Raw genomic sequence first — 24060 nt, forward strand, 5'->3', positions numbered from 1 at the left:
CTTTCATGGGCATTCATAGCTCACTGTGCTATAATAGATTTTTAACGTATGAGCTGAAAGTAACAAAATATCTCTTTGACAAAAGCAGCAACACGCTGAGCTAGCCACATAAATAAAGCTCTATGATCTGCATGGTACACTTTCTTTGCAGCAAGCATATTAACCCTCTACACATCTTTAGGATGAGTCAAAAATGCCACTAAGTCCTGCCAATAAGTCACACATCTGTAAATAATGCATGAGAGAGAGACCATTGGGTTACTGAAACAACACTGCAACTCCCTGATTCTAGGATCTATTAAGTCCAAATGCACCCACTTAAATCAGGAAATGCCACTTGTTCCATAAAATTTCCATAAACCTGACTTCCAATTCTGATAATCACAGACAAACTCTGCCGGCCCACTGCTGTAACTGCTTAGGCAAGGGCATTCCTAATTATATATGTCTATGTCAACTGAGTGATTTTACTCAGCATAAGAAATCCTCAACAAATCAAGGCATTTTAAGGGCCTGATTGTGATGTTGGATGGCACACCACAAACTCTGCATTGGTTGGGAGAATGCCCCCTAGCCAGTGGCATCCTGACAACCGCATCAAGAGTTCCCTGTGGGGCTGGCAGTGTGCCAGTGGCGGGTGGTGGCATGCTTTTGCTCCATGAGTGAGCCTGAAGGAGATGCCACCGTACTGCAGCTTCTGCATCATGTTGGGCGCACTGCTGCCCTGCACCATCTCATGCATGGCAAACAGTGCAGCTAATTTTGGGGCCCCTTATTTTCTTTTCCACTGATCTTTTCATGGTGGGGTTTCCGCCATGAAAATGTCGGCGAGAAGGAACATGGTCAATTTTTCAATTCAAGTACTTTATTCGATTTTCACCAAGTAAAAAATCATAAAAGCAGTACATAGTGAACAAATAACGCATTATAGATACACACAATAAATAGTTATAAAAGCAGCATTAAATCCAAGTATGGTGATAAATCGATAATTAAAAAATTCATAATAGATTACGTGATTTTACGACACTTTTTAAAAACATCGACATAGAACTAATACATAGGGGGTTTCCTAATTGTTGGAGATGTAAATAAGCTGGCCTACATTGCCTCCAAGCCCCATCTCTAGGATAAGATTTCAACCATCTCGCCCGTTCTTTTTTATACCGTTTGCAAAATAGTACCAGATGGAAAGTAGACTGGATAGATATGTTGTCGCATGGGCATGGGGCCAGAGTTCTATTCCAGTCATTTTTCTCCGGATATGAGACCAGGCGGTGAAATATATTGAACCTGAATCTAGTCAGGACAAAACGCGCAAATCCCAAAGTGATCAGAGTTAGGTAGGGTTGCATTTTGAAGGTAATCAAGAACAGTTCTTTTGTTGACTTCATTCCCAAGCCTTAGGGTATTAAAATGTTCCATACACAGGTTTTTTAAGGCTTTTTTAGGAATTTTCCTAATTGATTCAGGTTTATCATACCATTCTGGCTTGTCGATGTCCGTCAGGGCTTTCCTCACATATTCAAGCCATTTAATTCTTTTTGCGTTGGCTAATTTCTTAACATCCAGGATAATTTCTCGATTGAGAGCCAGTTCTTGCGTCGCCCAAATTCTCCTCCAGAGTAGGATTGGCTGGATTTTAATCAGATCCGTCAAATAATCCATGCCTAGTTCTACATGGCAGATATAATTTGACATACTTTTTGGAAGGGACAAAAGGTAGTGAAAAAAATTATTTTCAATAATCTGGAGCATCGTCACATCATGATATCCCCATATCCCTGCCCCATACAGGGCGATGCTTCTACATTTGGCCACGTATATGTTAAGCATTATACCAGGTTGTTTTCTGCCCAATTTACTGGCAAAATGCTTTATCGCCGCAACTGAGCGTTTAAATGCTAGCGCTCTGTTTTTTATCCCCCTGATGCCTCGATTGTGACCCCTAAATATGGGAAAGTTTTTGTGGCTTGTAGTAGGGTGCCTGCCGCCTTAAGTTGTTTACATCTGGCTCCTCCTTTACCAGAAGCCATCACATAGGACTTTTTTGCATTTAGGTTGAGGCCCCTCTCTTCCATGTATGTTATATATCTATGCAATACTTTTTGTGCGCCAACCTTTGTTCTTGCCATCAACACAGCGTCATCCGCATACAAAAGGGAGCTGATCTGCGTATTCCCGGCCTTAGGAGAGTCAATGTTGCTGGCACCCAATTCCCTCTCCAAGCTGTTAGTGTAAAGAGAGAAAAGGAATGGGGCCAGCACACACCCCTGCCTCACCCCCTTCTGTATGCGAAAAGACCCTGTGCATTCCCCCCCAGCCCGTACCTTACTCTGGCAGAGGCATTCGAATATAATTGTCTTAAAAAGAGGACTATCGAAGAATCTACTTTCATCTCTTCTAAAGTCATCCACAGTTTATCATGTATAACACAATCAAACGCCGACGAAAGGTCGACGAAGATTGCGTAGAAACACCCCTCTTTTGCACTAGTATATTTCCCCTGCAAAAGAACAAAGTTTAGCACTTGTTCCACAGTGCCCATCCCTAGTCGGAAACCATATTGTACTTGGGGTCAAGATATTTTGATCTTCAGCCCAATCCTGGAGCCTAGTTAGGATTACTCTTCCTGCAATTTTTACTATCGAGTCCAGTAGTGATATTGGTCTATAATTTGATGGGCTGTCCCTATCCCCCTTTTTGTATATAGGGATAATCAGTGATTCTGCCCAGGTTTTAATGAAACCAATATCACAACATGCCCCCATTACACGTAAACATACAGGTGCCCAAAGATCTATGTTCATTTTGTAAAGATCACTTGGGATCCCGTCTGGGCCCGGGGCTTTATTGTTTTGAGAAGATTTAATTGCAACCTTGACCTCCTCTAGTTCGAACTCTAGTGGAATCGGGTGATGCTTGCTTGGTAATTGTGGCTCGGTTAGCGTGTCACAATACAATTTAGAGAAAAACTCTACCCAAGCATTTTCATCGATAGCTATATCTATTTTAGCTGTCGCCTTGTTATTAATAAATGGTGAGTTAACTACCTGCCAGAATAGCTTGGGGTCTCTACTTTCCGCTGCCTCCAGTAAATCTTGCCAAGCCTTCTCCTTGATTGCTTTCTTCCTTTGATCTCTTGTTACCTTATACGCTTTCCTTAATACTCTGATGGTCTCAGGATCCCGTACTGGGTCTTTTAGGGCCTTTTTTAGCGCATTATATGCCTTAGTGCATTCGGTGTTAAACCACCCCGTTGGAGTGTTTTGCTTTTTTAGGCACTTCCTGGTCAGAGCACCCTTTATGGTTTTCGTAATGTTGAGGAAAGCCTCCAATATTTCTCCACTTGTAGGATTATCCTCTAAACATACAAGTAGGGATGGGAGAGCCTCATGGACTATTCTTTGCATAATTTTTTCTGGGTCTGCCATGCTCCATTTTAAAGCAATGCCATTTCGGCGTGCTACCTCTAAGTTCTGGGTCCATGTTAAAATCTCAGTTAGTGTATTTATTTTAACATCCTGAATATTAAGTACCATCTTTAACGGCAGGTGATCACTCAGACCCATAGCAAGGGTTTCAAAGTTCATAACACTACTACCAAACCTATTTGGAAGAATTATGAAATCAATAGTTGACTGTAGTCCTCTTGCCATAAAGGTTGAAGTAAATTCAACCTTAGGGTAACATAGCCTATTTGCAAACCCTAGATCAAGCTTGGCCATAATATCATTTAGGATTTCCCCTTTAAAATGATGAGCAAAATGACTACTATCCCCTTGTTCCCCCACCCCATATTCCGCAAAACCACATGTGTCACTAGTACATATATTTACATTAAAATCGCGAACCCAAATCCAGATTAATTCCTTCCCTTTCAAGGGTTTTACCTCCCTCATTTCTTTGTACACTTCCATTAGTACTTCCCTGAAGTGTGCATTTCCGATGTTGTTATAGAAATTAATAACTATCAGCACATTCCTACCATTTAAATGAATCGTGACAAGTTGAAAGTAGGGTGACGTGGATCTACCTATACTAGTACTAGTGTTTAAACGATTGGACACGTAGACACATAGACCCCCTTTATTCCTGCCATGGTTGGAAATTACTGCAGGAACATAAAAAGTTTTAAAGCCCTCTATATGCACCTCTTTTAAAGCCCAGGTTTCCTGTACACAGAGTATGTCAATGTTGGTTACAAACTCACCCCAAAGAGTTTCTGTCACTTTGTTGGCAATCCCACACACATTCCACGTTACTACATTTATTAGCTGTTCTTTTGTTCTAGTTATCAAATTTGCCTCTCCCCCAGCGTAGAGTGCTGCTTCCCTCTCTGTTGAGATTTCATTGACCTTATCCTTTGTACAGTTTGCCTTTTTAATTTTATTCATCATCCCTATTTCATTGTCTAGGGTCGTATTTCTTTTACTTCCTGAACCTTTGTCAGATGTTGGACTCTTATGTGTAGTTTTCTTATCCCTCACCTTATTGTCTTTTGTCTTAATTTTGGATTTAGTAAGTCAATCATTTGAGTCTAGGCCCGAAAGTGGTTCAAATAGATTATGGAGAGGAATATTCCAATAAAAATTTGGGTTTGTATGGTGATATTTATTACCTAGACCATAATCAAACTTATTGGAATGATAAGGCAGGTCGGTGGATAGGTCATAGTACCTTTGATGGTTATTACCTGGGCCATACTCAAACGTGTTGGGATCTTGCGGCAAGGGGGTAGGTGGCAGATCATAATACCTATCCCTTCTTAGGCTGTGTCCAAGTCTATTGGGGTGATGTGGCAAAAAGCCAGGTGGCGGCTCATAGTACCTGTGCCTATCTAGGCTGGGTTGTTGTCTATTATTAGCTGGTGCACGGGAGTTGTGGTGACTCCATTTTGGAGGATGGATACGGGGCTTCATCATACCTTGAGGATAAAAATAACTCAGATTTCGGGTGGCTACAGAGCCATCCTGCCTTCCCGAAAACCAATCAGAGATATGGTTAACTACCCTGTGATCCCTGAAATTTATGATGATTACATCACCCTCGATTTCTTTTGGTCTCACGCCCACCCAGTCACAGCGTCTAACAGATATAATCTCCCCATTTAAATGTGGTGGGAGTGGTCTGTTAGCCCTCAGCCAGTGGTTTACTTTGTTTTTTAGGGATGTGTCAGGCTCTATACTACCCTCTGTTAACTTGGGGACCCCGGTCAATATGATGACATAGTTTAGTGACTCTGGGGGTAGATCTACATTTTTAATATGTTTTGTTTTATATAGAGTTTGAGGTGGGTTAGTTGTTTCCCTTGTCTCTACCACTGCGGGGACCTTTTTTATCGTAGTCATAAGTTTTCCCACCTGGGGTGCCAGAGTTCCCGTCGGTGTCACCCTTTTATCATTGTGAGTTAAAGTTGTTTGTGGCTGAGCCTTAGTATGAATCACTGTGTTCTGTGTTAAGTGCGTGTCTACTTGACCATTTTCTCTCCCTTTACTCTGTCCCCTTGCTTCGGTTGTTTGGATTTCCAATATACGATCCATGGTTTTACCCAGCATTTTTACCCTCTCTAAGATAGGGAACATAAAGGATCTAAGAAGATGTTCAATGTCCTCTATAAGCCCTCCGTGCGTCTTGCTAAATGAAGGCGCACTCTCCCCTGTTTGTGGTTTACTTGGTACTTCTTTCACAGTGGCCTTGAGAGTTTTGTTATTGGAGTTCTTTGAAGACAGTGGCGCTTTTATAGATTCAGGCCTTTTTCTGTTCCCAGCCTTTCGCGCCCTTTTCCTTGGCGGGGAATGACATACTTCGCGACTTCTCTTACTCTGTATTGTTCCAGCTGCTGGTTTATCTGTGTGTTTATTCCCTTGTTTCCCATCTTCAAAAGGGGATGTGGCTACGGGCAAGGTGTGACATACCGCATCTGCATCCAGATCTATTAGTGAATGCGATACAATAACCTCGGCTGAAGTCCGTGGGTTTCGGGTGATAATAATTGGGCTAACAAGCTCCTTTTGGGTTACTTCAGGTGGACCTTCTTTAAAAATTAGAGGGATGTCATTTGTATTGAATAGATCTAAATCTGTCTCACCCACTATAGAGTTATTTGGCGTTGAAGTAATCTCAGTTACGACGGATTTTAAGGGTTTCTGTTTAAGTAGTTCGATAGAAAGGCGTCGCTCTGCTCTCCGCTCAGCCAACTCTAACTCTCTATCTATATCTCTTGTTGTCCGTGCAAAAAACTTATCAAGAGGGCCCAATATACTCACTCCTAGAGTATCAGGTAGTGATGAGTTCAATAAATTGCCAGCCATTCTACCACTCCTATGTGAGTGCTTTAAATGTGAAGTGACTTCTAATACCCCTATCCACCAGGTTAGTCCAGTGTGCAGCCCGTGTGGCTAAACAATCAGTACTCGATGACCCGATGACCGGGGCAGTGAATAAATACCTGTAGACGTTATTCAGGTCCGACGTAAGAGGGGGGGCCCTGCCCTGCCTCCTCCTGCCCCGGACGGCCACAGACGGCCCGCCCTTTGCCCGGGCTTCGCCCGGCGCTGCCCCGCACGCTCCCGCGACGCGGGAGATGAAGGTTGCTTTTAAGTGCCTCCTGGCGCGCTCCGCCTCGACGCGACTTCCGGTCGCGGAGGCCGCTGGGAGATGTAGTTTTCCCGCTCCCCCACACTGCGGCAGCGCTGTTGGTGTGAGGCTGCGGCGGGGGAAGGAGACACTCAGCGGTGGAGCAGCGGCGATGTCAGCGAAGATGGCGATCCTGCAAGGGCTTTACAAACTGGTATGGCAGCGTTTCTCCCAGTGATTTCGGAAACTTTTAAGTAATGCACCCACTCCACAGCAGGTGAAGGCTGCTTTTAAGCGCCTCCTGGCGCGCTCCGCCTCGACGCGACTTCCGGTCGCGGAGGCCGCTGGGAGATGTAGTTTTCCCGCTCCCCCACACTGCGGCAGCGCTGTTGGTGTGAGGCTGCGGCGGGGGGAGGAGACACTCAGCGGTGGAGCAGCGGCGATGTCAGCGAAGATGGCGATCCTGCAAGGGCTTTACAAACTGGTATGGCAGCGTTTCTCCCAGTGATTTCGGAAACTTTTAAGTAATGCACCCCATGCATCCCGGTTGTGATGACAAGGCTGGCACCACCTGCATACACTGCTGCTTTCTCCACCTCGGCTGCTGCTTTGTCTTAGATCCTGGCATTGGTGATGGTATTGCGGAGGTCTGACAGCAGTCTCACTGCCCGAAACCCAATTTGGCAGTTGGACCACCAGGTATCCAGGTGGTCGGACCGCCACAGTGCGATGGTGGTCCCATAATTGGGCCCTAAGTCTCTACAATCTGCTCCAGTTCTAAGGGCATAACAATCAGTTAATCTCTCAACATAAGGAAGCAAAAGCATGGAAATACATGCATGGAAATACATGCACTATAACACAAGTTCACAGTTTAATAAAAAAAAATCACTGTTATAACTTAGCTGCACTTATTTTATTCCTGAGCACACCATTCAGCAACACCCCAAGATTATTTTCTACCTGCACCAAAGGCAGACGTCCATTGAAGACAAATAATCTTCATGGAGCCTTGTAGTGAATTGCTCCATTTATTAATTCCCAGACTTCCACCAAAAAGCTTCTAATTATCTTCCTAACATCAAAGTACTGTTGCATTTGACACTGGTTATGTGCATGTGATCCATCACAAATTCAGCCTCACATCTTCAAATACCCTAATCAAGACAGAAACTTTTTAGTGTCATAAAGACATCAGTGCAATATTACAACTGGTTCTACACCTATAAACGTACGAAGGCTCAATCTATAAGCTCTCTTAATTGCTTTAGTATGCATTCTATCCTGAAAACCTGATGCTAACCTTGATGCTGATTTCACCAACAAATTCATATTCAATCCACCTTGATCTGTAATCCAACTATAAAGCCATAAATCTTGGATGTAGGAGGCCGTAATTCACCACCGTAACATCCCCACTGCCTTGTTTTTAACGGCTGACAGTAGCCCATTCATTAAAATTTAATTAGCCCTCGGGCATTGGGACCCCTGTCATGCCGTTTTAATCCCACTTCACTTTTCACTACACTGCACTCTCAGTAAGAATACCTGCTCCGCTGTAATCAGGCGTAGAAGCACACCCGGGACACATTAGGTGTCAATGGGTGGGCCTGATGATGAAGCATGCCACCAACTAGGTTGGTGGGTGAGGGCTTCATGAAGACACCCAATAGGTGCCAATGTACATGTCATAGCGTTCTGACACACAAGTCACGAATAGCTAGTCCTTGTTGATATATAAATACCCCTGGGGATACGGACTAGCTATCTAGTCCTCTCTCTCCCTCTTGATACACAAATAATAACACTTGACATCCACCAAACTCAATTAATCATTGATCTTTATAAACCCCCACAGATCCATTACAGAGATGCCTCTCCCCCGGGCCCGGAAAGTCTGGGAAACCATGTTATAGCGTAGTAATTATTTGTCCCCTACATACTACGTAATTTCTATATGTTTGTTTTGTCTCACAATGCATGATTGCCCTCGGGGGCGCAACTTCATTTTAGAACCACGTAATTTTTAAATGTTTCTTTTGGCTCACCATTAAGTGATACCACACGGCAGCGGCCCTTGTTATAGCCACACCAGGGCTCCTCTATACACACCACCAGGTCGGTCCTGTATCAGGTGGCCATAGAACACAACATGCTATTCCAGCACGCCGCAATAACATGTTACATCATGCCACACAGTATGATGCGCATTTCAACATAAGCATGCTCATCCCCTTCCCCACGTGCATGCTGCGCTCAAGCGCAAGTACGTCACTAGTCCTGGCCTATAATTACCTAGCCATGCATGCCGCATGTCACAAAGAATCCTGAACACCTCTAGATAACTCATGGCACGCTTATTTTCCTGATTTAGTATGCTGTGCATTTGTCTTCTTTTCACTCCTTACAGGATTTTTCTCGCGAATACCAGGTGCCTGTAAGTATACAGTAGCACCTTTTTACCTTTCCTTTTTCAACACATTACCGTGTGTGTAGGAGATAACACACCCTTGGCACCACTTTTGCCACTCACAGTCTGTCTCTTGGTCCTGAAGAAAGTCCTGTCTAATTTTTAAGGGACTGAAACATGTAGACCACCACCATACAGTCAACTCATAGATATAATTACTCTACTACTAGTTGCACCACATAGTTTTTATCCTGACACTCTGGGCCCCCAGGTATAAATTACTAGGCAAGGACTCACAGAAGTGTATTTTAACATTCACCTTCATCCACATCACACTACTGCAGTCAGGCGTAGTAGCACAACCAGGCGGCACTCGGCTGCCTGGTTGGACCCCAATGATGAAGCATGACACCAACCAGGTTGGTGTGTGAGGGGTTTATAAACAAGACCTTTTGGGTCTAGCACTAAGGCCTCAGCCAACAGTGACCCAGAATATTAATTTATATTCTACAAACTCAGTGGGCTAGTCCACATTGTTTTCTACATCCACCAAACACTGCCTGCATCATCTGGGTCCCTGCAGAGGCCAATGCAGTACTGAAAGTCATATGATAGGAATGGTGTGCTTTATGGTATGTAAGGTGGTCCTATTAAGGGTGCAACTCTAGTTGATGATCCTTCAAGAATTAGTTTGAAATGTTATGGGGTCCATACAATTGAATGTCACAATTCTCCTTGCATTCTACTAAAAATGGTGGAAACACGCCAGAGTCTCTATTACCTTGATAACCTCCAACCTACACAGCCTATACAACTCTGACTTCAGTTTCTCCAGCACCACTACAAACACGCCTTCTACTTTAGGTACATCTTTCATTGCAGACTCCATAAAAGCAATCATGTAGCAAAATACATCCCAGCCTATCATTGACTATCTTTGGAAATTCCAAATCATTAAAGTGTCCTGATAGAGGCCCTTTTCCACCATTCCCCTTCACACTACTATTGAGACGGACAATTCTCGAGCTTACACCATTCTCAAACAGCACCCCAACCCAACAAGTTAACAGTGTTTCATGTCCCGTACCCTGCCCTTGAAACATTAACACCCGGGAACCTAGGTCACTAGGTAAAGATACTGAACAGATCAATGGGAGGACAACCATAGCCCTTTGAATTAATATTTACAGTCTTCATTTGATTAAAATTTCTCCACCGCTTATCAATCTCACACGTGTCACATAATAACTCTACCTCTTTTCATCAATAAAAAACACCTCATAATATATCATTAATCTTGTCTTTAATCTCTTTCTCCACCTACAACATCACATTTCTGACCTTGTTTATCCCTCAAACATTAGGATTCTTGGATGGCACAGACCTGGCACACGCTCAGGAAAATGTAAATGTAAATGTATTGCGATTTATATAGCGCACGTATCACCCGAAGGTATCAAGGCGCTTGCCTTGGGAACCCGTCCTGGTATTCCCCTGTGAGATAACCCCAGCAGGGTATCCACAAGGTGAAAGTCAGGCATCCCGCCGCGAGGGGCCGTAGTGGAGATTAAGCAAGCTATTGCCCAGAGTCGCAGAGTGTGAACCTGTGAGTCGAGTAGGCACCGGAACGAGAATTATCGAGTCCATGGAATTTTTGAGCCCAAGACCCGCTGAGGCGGGGAATTGAACCCTGGTCCAGGACCAATCTCAGCTTCCAGGTCTGCTGCCTCTAACCCCTGAGCCACACTTCTCCACAAAATGAACTTGCAACTCACCTGCCTACCCATTGAATCGTTTCTCAATTTATATGTGTGCTTCCACAACAGAACCCACATGCATTACATAATTAACATCTTTACAGTGAAAAAAATAAAAATACAAAGAGGCTGTGGAACCATTTGGGGATCAAAGTATATAAATAAATAACACCAGATGGTCCCCAATTAGCTACCAATCAGAATACTCATTTTGTGAAAACGAGTGTACTGATACTTTCTTGTGCCAAAAACAATATATATGTATATATTATTTTGCTACATACACAGCCATAATCTTATGGTGTGATGTACAATTACCTATTTTGTTATAAGTTATATTATATGTTGTATTTATTTTCTGTGTATGCAAATAGATTTTTCACAGGATTAATGATTGCAGAATTTGTATAATGCTCACATAAATGATATTGTATTATCCATTATTAAAGAGTTAAAGTCTTAATTCCACCACCAACATACCATATCATTGTAATAGGGTTCAGTTCCCATTTGGTATGAATTATTTTTTCAAGTTCATTTTTTTCAATGTACCCAAGTATTTTTTGCACAAAGATCTGAGAGGAAAGGAGGGTTCTCACTTATTTTCAATGAGACTCCCAACCAAAAAACTTCAAAAAACCCAGTTGGACCGCTGGAGGTACAAATGATTATTCACAATTTATTCCAGTTCATACATTTGGTCATGCTGCACTAATGTGTTCCTAGTATTTTGGACATGCTTCAGTTATTTTGCTACTCAGTTTCCCCCTACCCATAGAATTGTTGCTCTTTACTAAACTTCAAATCCAAATTTTCTTATATTGCATACCATACATATGTAACTTCAATGGTCCCCAGCTAATGCCACAATCAACATATCTACAGTGAAAAAGTTCACGGGATCCAAATTGTACAGCAAAGTATTACACCTAATTTCAGTATACTTAGGGCCTGATTCCAAAAGGTAAACTTACACTGTTGAGTAAGTTTATGATTGCTTGCTATTTACAAAGGGATTGCCTCACATAAAATGATAGGTATTTTTATCTGCGAAGACTCCACACATAAAGATAATTGTCGTAAACTAGAAATTGTAAGTTTACCATTGTGAATCAGGCCCATAGAGGATTGTTTTAACAGGTTCATTTAATGCTTCAAAACCATAATATTTATAGGATACTTAGAATAGGAGCTGACACATTTTACACAAAAAGAGAAGTTTGAAAATCTGAAGAGGAAACAGTGAAGTGAGCATTCTTATTTCAGAAATAACTGAGAAGGTGGGTTTTAAGTGTTGTCTGAGGGAGAGAAGAGGTGGTTTTGGTTCTTAGTTCACCAGGATAAAGGTTCCAGAAAGCAGTTATGGCTCCTATGAAATTTATTTTGTGTTTGAGTAGAATATCCAAGTGCAGAGAGTTAGTGTTTAGTTTGACAGACATGTAGATGTGTTGTGATTTATGGGGGTGTGTATTAGGGTGCAGATTTAAATTTAGTTATTTATTTATTTGAGGAATAGGTTGTTTGAGGGGGCAGGTCAGAACTGTTTAAGACTCGGTTGATGTGGTAAAACTTTCATGATGACTTTGCAATTGACTATTTGAGTTAGATGAGTGAAGATTGAGGTAACTGTTAGGAGAGAGGGGTGAAGAAAAGGCTCTCCAGTTTAGTTTCTCAAGAAGAGCTGGATCAAATTAGTTCTGATGCCATGCATAAATTTTCTTTTTTTGTTGCCATGCTACACACACACACACACACACACACATATTTACCAATATATATATATATATATATATATATATATATATATATATATATATATATATATATATATATATATACAGGAAAAATCCAAGTATTGACTGCCTCCGCCAGATCGAGAGTTGCGTCGTCTCAGTAGGACTCCTTGGATTGAGTCCCTCACACTCCTTTGCATAAATGACCACGCCAAGTGAGATTTCTTGATTTCTTTATTGCCGCTGCCAAACGCGTTTCGACTACACAGTAGTCTTGATCACTGGTTGTGGTTAGAAAAGCGTGCGGCCATTTTAAAGAAAAAAATGTTTTTGCATCATCATATACGTCAGTGACCACATGTCAACTGACAGAAAGGACAGACTTCATTTTACCAATTCATTACAAAAACAATGTTTGTGTACATTCACTTTAACATGATTAACAAATATTTGGTCAGAATGCATATGTATTACGTATAGTTTCTGAACGTGGACAACTCAGTGCTTTGTAATAACATGTTTTTTTACGAGTTGTTTTGTGGATTGTTTTTTAACACATTCGAAAAAACTTTATTCACAATAGTGCGCGTTGACAAAGAGAAAACACTTTGCCAACGTATGTCACTAGCTCAATGATGAAAGGTCGAAAAATTTAGCCCATGTGGGCTTACCTAAATATCTATCGGATATACGCAAATATTTCCGATTTTTCTCTAGGTTAAAAAATTACAAACTGTGTTGCATCACAACTCGTTACAAAACATTACAAAAAATAAAGCTCCAGTGAGCAAACACACTGGTTATCCCTTACGTAAAAGCAAATCAGTGTTTTCTTCAATTACCTCAATTCATGTTAGATGTCAGATGTAAATACATTATACAATGTGCTGTCCATACAATAATCAACATGATCAAATTAAATTTCATATATATGAATATAACAGACACTACTTGTAAAACACTGAAGATATTAAAGGTGTCTATGCAAATCTTCTTCAATGTTAAGACCGTTCGGTTGCTTGGTATTCAGCTTAATTATATACATAGACTCAACTTGCTCAATCTGTTTCCCCCTCTTTGGCTAGCTGGAATAGAATCGATCACACAGTAAGTCAATCCGTTGACATCTCCATTGTGCATCAACTCAAAATGCCTGGCTACAGGATAAGCCCTGTCGGCGTTCTTAATTGCACGCAGGTGCTGCAAGATCCTTTTGTAGGCTTCGTTGATTGTGCTCCCTACATACCGGAGCCTGCAAGGGCACTCGAGAATGTAGATCGCGTAATCAGTTTTGCATGTATATTTACTTTTAATCTTTTCCGTTCTATTGGAAAGGCCTAATCTGTATTTACTACAGTTCAGGCCATGATTACATGCCTTACACTTTGTGCATTTTACAAAGCCTTTTTTATCTAGCCAGGTCGTTTTTGGCTTGGGTTTTGTGAGCATGTTGGATACCAAACAATCTTTGAAGGATTTTGCTTTTCTGAATGTTATTTGTGGTCTTTTGGGGACTTCCTTCCCAAGCACGGGGTCGTTTTTAATGATATGCCAATGCTTGTTGAGTATTCTTCTCACCTCAACATGTTGTCTGCTATAACCAGTTATAAATCTGCATTGGTTCTCATTTTCAGACTCTTTTGTAATGCCAAAGAGGATTTGTTCCCTCTTTTGCTTAGAGGCTTTCTGTATTCCTTCTGCTATCCAGGTGGTAGGATAGCCCCGTTCCTTAAATCTAGTACTCAGGATTGTCAGTTCTTTCTCTGTTTCTGCAGGAGTACTACAATTGCGCATGACCCTAAGGCTCTCTCCATATGGTATACTGCTCTTGAGGGCCATAGGGTGAAAGCTTTTAGCGTGCAACAAAGTGTTGCCACTGGTGGGTTTTCTGTACAACTTAGTTTGGATCTTACCCTGTTCGACATATACTGTTAGGTCTAAAAAATTAACACTATCTTTACTGATGGTACTTGTAAAGGATAGGTTTAGCTCGTTCTTCTGAAGCTTAGATATAAAAGACTTGGCTTCTAACTCAGATCCTTTCCACACCAAAAATAAATCGTCGATGAATCGACTCCAGTGGACAATATTTTCCTCCCATTCCTTTTGGTACTGCGTCCGGACCACCTGCTCCTCCCACCAGCCCATATGCAAATTAGCATAGCTGGGGGCGAAGCAGGTGCCCATGGCAGTACCACACGTCTGGTGAAATAGTTGACCATAAAATAAAAAATAGTTACTGGTCAAACATTTTTCCACCATCCTCAGGAGCATTTGAGTGTGTGACCACAGACTAATGGCTCTCGTGCCCAAGAAGTGTTTGACTGCACGAATGCCATCCTTATGTCTGATGCTTGTGTACAAGCTGGCCAGGTAGTCGTCTTCCCAGGGTGTGTCATATATTTTTTTCAGAAAGTCCCCAGTGTCTAACAAAAACGAAGGTAATGTTTTTGCCAATGGATTCAGGAAGGAGTCAACAAATTTGGAAGTATTTTCTAGTGCGCTTCCTATCGCTGAAATAATAGGGCGTCCAGGGGGGTTAAATAAATCTTTGTGCACCTTTGGGATCAAATAAAATGCAGGTGTAGTTGGCATATCTATCTTCAAGTACATAAACTCGTCGTGTGTTAGTAAAGAGGAGTCGTACCACTGTTTCAGCTCTATGTTAAACAATGCATAGCTATCTGTCATAGTTTTTTCTTCAACACGTGTATAACAGACTTTATCATCAAGTTGTTTATATGCCTCAGCTAAATATTTTGCTCTGTCCCAAAGGACTACATTGCCCCCCTTATCAGCATTGCGCACTATGCAATTATTACACTCCAATAGTTTCTTAATTAAAGCATAATATTCTCTTTGCTGTTCATTACTTGCTTTATTTGGATTCATATTCTTACCCAACTTCTTCAGTTCATTGAGGACCAGTTCATTGTAAACATCAACTGTGTCCCTGGTTGACGAAGGTGTAAAGCGTGATCTCGGTCTAAAAGGTGTTGGGGCATCTTGATATATGTTGATATCTTCTTCCTGGGCAATGTTGTCAGCAAAGTCCTCAGGTTCCAAATCTTGTGCTTCCATGTTCGTTGCTCTCAATGCCATCATTAAATCCATGTCCTCCACTCTAAGGTTATTCCCAATTGCAGCACCCACTAGGGGAACCTCAGTAGTCCTTCGCCTCGGGTTTGTAAGGAAATGCTTTTTAAGTTTGAGCAGTCTTATAAACTTAAAAAGATCAATGCGAGTCTGTACAAAGTCCATATCAGCCTCTGGGCAAAATGAAAGGCCCAGTTCTAAGATCTTTTGCTCTTTCTCTGTCAATTGGATGTTCGTGAGATTGATGATAGTCATATCTTTGGTGGTGTCTGTTGTCAAAGTTACTTCTTCTTCTGTTTTTGATATCCTCTCCCGGCGCTTCTTCCCCTTCCGCCGGTTTGCCCTTTGCCTTTTCCTCCTGGTGGTTCTTGATTTATATATAATATATACACACATACGTACGCATACACACACACATATATATAGTTATAGTTAGAACCTTGTTTTGATAGGAAAATCGTTTATTGTTTTGCCAATAACTTTGATGTCTTTCAACTAATCTTCACTGAATTTTCAAAACTAGTACAACAGTCAGTTCAGCTACTGTGTTGAATGTTTTGGGTTTATTCATAAAGTGGGGGCCAAGAAGAAAGGCCAAAACCTTTTTGTCCCATAGGGATTTTGAACATGACTACAGCTCGAACCACTTGATGGACTTACACTAAATTTGGCAGAAAGCTGGCTCTTGTTACAGAAAGAGACTTTTTTGTTATTTGGTGTAAATGCATTTAGTAGTTTTTGAGAGTTTAAAGGAAAACCAAATTTGTACATCTAGTGACGGGGACCCTTCTCGAATGCAACCGATCTCATGCAGAGATCTGATTGTCTGACAACACTTCAACCAGGAAGTGTTGGCAGCCATTTTGGAACTCAGACTCAGCTAAGTCCCCAAAAAAGGTGAAAACTAAAGAAAAGGGAGGCAGGGTAGGAATACTCTGATGACCTAGGTCTGGTACTGGGGTCCCCTATGAACCGCGCATGAGCCTACAAATACTTTCTTTTAAAATGTTTCTGCAAAATCACAGAGGATCCACAAATCTCGGCAGAAATGAAAAAACAAGCATGTGTGTTCAAGAACATCAGTGTGTCATTTTGATACCCAGAAAGGCTGCAGTATGAAGCAGTCTTTGGAATTGGGCCGGCGGGGGTGGGCCTCCTGCCATCCTAATCAGCCCCTTTATCTTTCAATGCAACATCTGCCTGGAGATCAAGGGTTCCACCGTAGCACGGCCAACACAGACACCTCTATTAATTTCCAACGGGCCTCTGGCTTACATTTATCTGGACCACTGCAGCCCCTTGCAATCAGATGGGGCTTACAAAGACATCCTAGTTGCAGTTGATTCTTGCTATCGATTCCTATTAATCTGGCCACAGTGATCGGCTGATGCCCAATCTGTTATCAAAGACTTGCAAGTCTTTATTGGAACATTTGCAGTTGGCCCATTCCATTCGGACCAGGGGCAGGCGTGCCCCTTTAAAGCTTACAAAGTCACAGTGATAAAATTAGCAGTGACCGTGCGGTACAACTCCCCTATCATCCCGAGGGAAATGCAATGGTGGAAAGGAAGAACCAAGACTTAAAGCAGTCTTTAACAGTGAGGGTATTAGGCTCAGGTCATTGTAGGATCCATCATCTATATGAAGTCCGAAGAACATTAAACAATCTGCCTCGAAAATCCCTGGGTGGATGGACTCCCTATGAGATCCTGTTTGGGGTTTGGATGCGGGCACCTTACCTCCACAGTCCCAGCACAGTGGTGGCAGAAACGCCATGTGATATAAATGAATGATTGGCTGTTTTCCAGGAGCTAAACAGTTTCCATGACACGCAAAGCAAAGTCCAAATAATTCCCATCACCTCTGGAGAAGTGAAGGAAGCCCCTGCAGCCGCTGGCTGGATCCCCAAGATTGCAAACTCATCAGAGATACCATTGTGGGCAAAAAACAATATGGGCCATCTTTCACAGCCCCTGTACATGTTATGGCGGTTGACAGTACCAGAACTGTATATTTACTGCCCCTTGCTGGTTGCAAAAACAAGAGATTTGTGTCAGTAGATCTCAACAAACTGCATCATGTTGCAGGTTCTACACAGTAGGCCACTTGGCATTCGGAGTAGTTATCGGTCTCCTCTCACAACTATCTAGGAAGTCCTATTGGAACTTTTGATCAGCGATGAAGCTTCTACTCCCCTGCTGGGGATAGCAAACAACAAAGTATCTCTTCTACATCTACAACAACTATACAAATAGCTTGCAAAGAAACACAGATTTATATTCAGAAACCCAACAGAGATAGTATTTATGTCAACATAGCACAATTCGAGTCCACTCCAAGTTCTACACAAAATACAGAGCTCCCAAAAATAGAGCAAACAACTTTGTCAACTTTGATGACTTTTCATCTGATTCATATGAGCCACTACCTCATCCAATTCCTCCTCTTTGAGGTAGACGGAGATCTAATCTTGGTTGAAGAAGACATACTTTCTTCCTCCATGTCTATACCTGTGGATCACAATTTAATGACTTTTCCTCATCCTGTGGATTTTTTTATTTATGACAGTCTTTTTCTTGTTTCTAAATGGACTCTTTTTCCCAGAACGGTCTGCAGTCCATATGGTGAACTTGGTTTTAACAGCCTATTCTTCATTCTTCATCACGCACATTACAAAGATACCTTTCCCTTGTAAACATTTCTGCTATTCTGGTTCCTGATGGAATTGTTTGGGATGGGTATAATATGATATAGTCGGTGCTACTGAAGTTTTGCAAATTTCCATGTGTTTCACATCTCTTTACATCATTTTATCACCCCTGGTACTTCCTCTGATGATTGAGACATTGATGCAGTGCATGGAATGCTGAAAGATCTCAAGTATTCCACTGTTTTTAATTCCAAAGAAATGTAGGAAGTCATTTTGTAACTATGTTGAAATGCTCTGTCTGTTTTCAGCATTATGGTTACCACTTGTTGCATAAAGCACGTACTCCACATGCAATATTTAATTACATGCCATGGGAACACCACCACAGGGTAGCTCACCAATGTTTGTACAGATGTTTGAATATTTCTATGGTTATGATACAACTGACCCAGTGTCTAATTACTATCAGCTTGCACCATCACCAGCAAAGAAAATTATGTTCACTAACCAGAAGCTGAAATATTTTGCATCTTGTCTTTTCCAATTGTCCATACGAGGGTTGAAATTTTGGAGGGACACAGTTTTGTTGAAATCAATTTGAGGAACAATAGTTTGGCAGATTCAGAGGAACAAGGCAATATTCAGAGAATGGCAGATACCATATCAAATGATTTTCCTGAACAAAACAGTTAATATTCCCACATTTTCACGCCTAGTGTACTGGCACCAGTTCACAAACTTCACGGAGGGAAAATTAGACACCATGCTTCGCAACAGTTCATACAATTCTTCAGGGACCAATCAGGTGGATGATTAGTGTAGCGGTGAAATACTAACACAGGGTACTAACAACTTACAATGTTGGGAAGTTGTGCCTTGAATGGTTAAAAACTTCAACATCAACATTGTCCCAGGTGAAGCAACACTTCTTTTTGATGGCAAGAGGCTACAGGACTTTGTACTAGGTGCTCGAAAACCATGTCACCATTGCTTCTTGTACCCAATATACAACAAAGTGTGGAAAGTTTCCCACTAGGAGGCTGCTGCAAGACTGGATGAGATTGCCAAAGCGAATTTAGAAAGTGCTCTTGCAGTAGTAGATGATGGTTTAACTACTGTATCCACTAACGTATACACTCTTGGTAACATGTCATCTGCGATAGACCTCATACAGAATGACATGTCCTCTTTACAACATGGGCAGTCACAGCTTAGGTCAATTATGTTATTAAGCTGGACCCTGCAGTCATTCCTTTCAGGTCACGTACCATGGCAACACCTTAATGCCACAATCTTGTTTTTAACTTACAATCTCACAACACACACAGCAGAAAATCATGGCAAGGAAGGATGTAAACATACACCATGTTACACAAAGAGAAGCTATAGAAATTACCATTTACTGTTTGAGAAATAGCTTCTGTTGATTGGCTAAACCACAGGGTTATTTCTCTGCCGATATCGACATTCCAGTTTCAATACTGCTTGCAATGTCATCACATAGGCAGATTTGAAGCCCTAGTAGAAAGATATGTGCCTGAGCCATAAATGTACCTGTTAGAATTTGCTGTAGAAATGGCGAAACCGAGGTCTTTCTTAGCAGCTCAGAGTGCAAGACTACTTTAGGACATTTCTTGGTGTACAGGGAGTTTTGCTTCATGGCACATGCAATGTGTCACTGGCAAATTTTCCTGCTATCTGAATGGTTCCCCAGCTCAGTGATACGTCCAGCTTTCAAATTGCACTTGAATACAAGTTATTTGATGTTGAATGATGAAGGCTGCTTAGGAAAGAAAATGTGAATAGCCCATCTGGTGACTCTTTCTGCAGTTGTTTCTTGTTGCACACAAATAATATATCCACCTTCCTGCACAGTTAGGGAGGCGACGCCTGGGCCTTTGATGAAGCTTTCAAACGTACACTTTGATGCTCCACAATGGATGTCCGATTACATTGCCAAATGGAACTAGCATATCTGCACATGCTCCTGTGTCATGAACACATGACACAGTGTCTTTTTGCATCCTTGCTTCGAAAACTAAACAATCATTGGTTCTTGTCCTTTCAACCTGTGCGGCTACATTATATGCAGCCCATATCCTGGCGTCTTCTTTGCGCTTTCGACTGTGCACTGGATTTATGCCTAGCAAAGCAACTGGTCTAGTCTTGGACTTTGACCTATTAGTGAGACCATTAATGGCCCACGTGTACCATTGTCCCTTGCACTTGCCATTGCTTCTAAATGCATTCTACAAGCCCTCCTGGTGTATTTCTGCTCCCAGAGATCTGGATCTTGGCTCAGCTTCTGTGGATATTGCACTGACTACTCTACCTTTGGCGGCTGCTGATTGTGGGTGGATGGGCGCATGCTTGCTCCATAGATCTGATTCAATGAGTGCTTCGGAGAATATCTTCTTTGTTGGATGGGAACAGCAATGTTTTGTCCCCCTCTCATAAATCATAAACAACTAGCAGTTTCAGGGTATGAGACCATTTTTATTTTGGCTTTATTTTTTTGTTAAGTTGCTTTTTAAATAAATATGTTATTCTAGCTATTTAATTATCTGAATGATTTTAAGTAATGTGTTTCTCTATGCCCTGTTATTAAAGAAGTGTAATGCTTTTATAGGTTTTAGTAGGGTTCTTTTGTACTGTTTCAACTCATATTTTAGCATTTGTCTAGGGGTAGCTTTCACACACACACACATCCAAGGAGTGGATGTCACATGGTCAGGATAGGCCTTGCAGAAAAACACAACATTTATATGTTCAGCTTTCTTAAGTAGCCTTCTCTTTTGCACACAGTGACTTTTGACATACATTTGAATGCGTGACCATGCAGGATAGTATTCTCTTAATCTGCACTGTTTACATTTCAACTTCGTAGATACTCTATTACGATAAATTGAACATTCAGTACAAGGGATAAAGTTTGCTGTGCAAATGTTATTTAGGTTATTGTCCAAAAAGCGACAATGCTAGCCAACTAGAATAAACAATTACGGCCTAAACCGGGGTAGTGAGAATGACGTGGAGAAGTGTTGCTCAATGATTAGAGCGGCAGACCCTGATGCAGAGGTCTAGCCCGGGACCAGGGTTCAATTCCCTGCCTCGGCGGTTCTTGGGCTCAAAAATTCCACGGTCCTGATAATTCTTGCCTCGGTGCCTATTCCAATCATTGAGTCCCACTCTGCAACTCTGGGCAATAGCTTGCTTAATCTCCACAACGGCCCCCACAACGCTAAGGATGCCTGGCCTTCACCTTGGGGGTGCCCAGGAGTGGACGCCTCACAGGGAAAGCCAGGATGGGTTCCACAGCGGTATTCGTACAAGCGTCTTGAGACCCTTGCGGGTGAGTAGTGCGCTATACAAGTATCAATTTACATTTACATTACATGGGTTCTATTGTTATAAATACAGAACCACTTCCTTATTTAGGCAGAGGAGCACTCCACTGAAACTGCGGGGTTACCACATGTGGGAATTCCTACTCAGCTGATTCCTGCGTACCAACACAGCTCTACACCAAGATGGACAGCCTGGTGACACTTACCCACAGGTAATAGGGAGTTAGTCCACCAGCAGGGGTTTTGCAGATAACCCAACCTAGGCAAGTCCAGGTTAGTGAGCGCTTATCAGGAGTACACTTCATACAATGCTGGAAATTGTTATTCTTTCCACTGTTCTTTAGATGCTAATTACGCTAATCTGTTTCATTCTACTCATAATCACAGCACATGTATTTGTATGTAAGAAGCACAACTCGACAATTAGTATCGTAAAGTCTTGCTAAATATTTTTTGTGCACTTCTTTGGGCATGCATGAGAATCCAAATGAAAATGTTCTAGCTCTATTACAACGATTTCCTTGGGGGATCAGGGATGTCATGTGTTGAGGTTGCACACACATTTCTTACCCTGTAAGGTTAGGGATTCGGATAGTGCACTGTGAGGGGGAGCGGGGAATCAGACTCACACCATCCCAACGTTAATGTTGTCTGACACCCGCACAGTTTCACCAAGCTTTGGTACAAGCCGTAGGGTTAGCCTTATCGTAAGTACCAAGTGTGGGTCTTTATGAGCAGTGGTGAAGAGCCCAGAAGAAACTGAGCTATAGGAAATAGAAAGTGCAAAAATGCATGTGTCACTATTACTGCTCATTTCATATCTAAAGGATCCCCATTAAGTGGTTGGAGAAGACACACTGTACTATGGAAGCATTTTACTTGTTGAATTATGAGCTGCAGACACTTTACGGCTATTCATATAGTATGCTAAGATCGACCCTCCATATTAATGTATCCATTTGTGTATATTGAAGTCCCCCTAGCATATACTGAACATTCACTCTGCTTCTGGAAAACTCCTGAATGCAGAGCAAAGAGTACTCTTAGGACCACGAACAATGCCAGGACAAACTGTTTAGTATTACACACCGAGAGCAAGCCCACCTGTCTATATCAAGGGAGATGCTCACTGAGATTATCAGAATACACAAACAATAGAGGTAGTATGTATCAGTACCACAAGAAACTGAGATGGTAAAAGTTGTGCAAAGTCTACACAAGCACAAGCAATGACTATAAATTCTCCAGACGATAAATGTTATAATAGGCTGATAGCTGTCTAAACAGAAGGATATATTATTTTGGTTAGCAAGGAAAAACCACTAATTAGAGGTGGTGTTTCTTCATTCAACTCCATAGGATGAACATTGAATATTAAATCTGTGTTTACCAACGGGCATGTTACTGAATGTACATGAGCTGCCAGTCATTAGGAAGTGTATTTGACACTGTATGAATGGCTATGCATGGTATGCTTTCAATTGCAGTGTTATCAGAAGTATTAAAATAAACTTAGGCAGACCATGGAGCTTCGCCTGCAGTGGATTTAGCAATGAAACCAATAGGCAATACAAAAGTAGCAGGGGTAATATTAAAAGTGACTCAGGACTATTGGCTATTAATGATATGCTGCCACTCTACAGGATGAAAAGAGAGGTAGATTTACGGAAAATAATATCTCACTTCTGTGTCTCCATGGGGAGAGATACCTTAAAAGTGAGACCACATAGATCTCAGTTAAAAACAAGGCAGACAATGTGTGACCATCGAAAGAAAGACAGAGAAGGGGGTTGGGGGAGAGAGAATCAATGTTCTGGGTAGGATTTAAAAATAATGTATCATTCTATTTTAAAGATGCAAAACAGGGATGATTCAACCTGAGGGACTGAAAAGACTTAAGAGCTCAAGAGAGATATCAGTCCTCTGATAAGCGGTATTCCTATTCTTTTCAGGCATGTGGAGATAAGGATACAGAGTCAGGCAAAGATACTCACTCTTCCCCAGAGCCTGATCAGTAGGGAAAAGGACACAGTCAAGGGCCAAGACCCTCAAAACTACCATGTCAGAACAAAAGAATAAATGCTGCACGCCTCACAGAAAGAGAGTTCTATTGAGAAACAGAACATAGGTAGTAAACATACTGGACCGTGTGGCAAAAAAACACTATGGCCCATCAAAAACTCGAAACTCCTGATCATGGTGTAGAAGAGTGAAAACATAGAGATAGAAAGGTTGGATGGTTTAAATGAACTGGGTTTTCTATCCAAAGTTCAAATGTAAATCAAAGGAGATATTGAACGAACAATCTCAGCGATAGTTTCAGCAAATTAGTTGATTCTTATCATATAATCCTGGAGCAAAATGATAAGCCACCAAAAGTTAATATTGAGGCTCCATCAGGGGATGAGGCAATACTGGGAGCATTTTCCTAATTTGTGTTTCAGTCACTTAAGAACTGATATGCTACAAAGTGAAAATTAAAGATAGC

The sequence above is a fragment of the Lissotriton vulgaris genome, chromosome 1_1 (genome assembly GCF_964263255.1).
Source record: "Lissotriton vulgaris chromosome 1_1, aLisVul1.2, whole genome shotgun sequence".
In the NCBI taxonomy this organism is placed as follows: Eukaryota; Metazoa; Chordata; class Amphibia; order Caudata; family Salamandridae; genus Lissotriton; species Lissotriton vulgaris.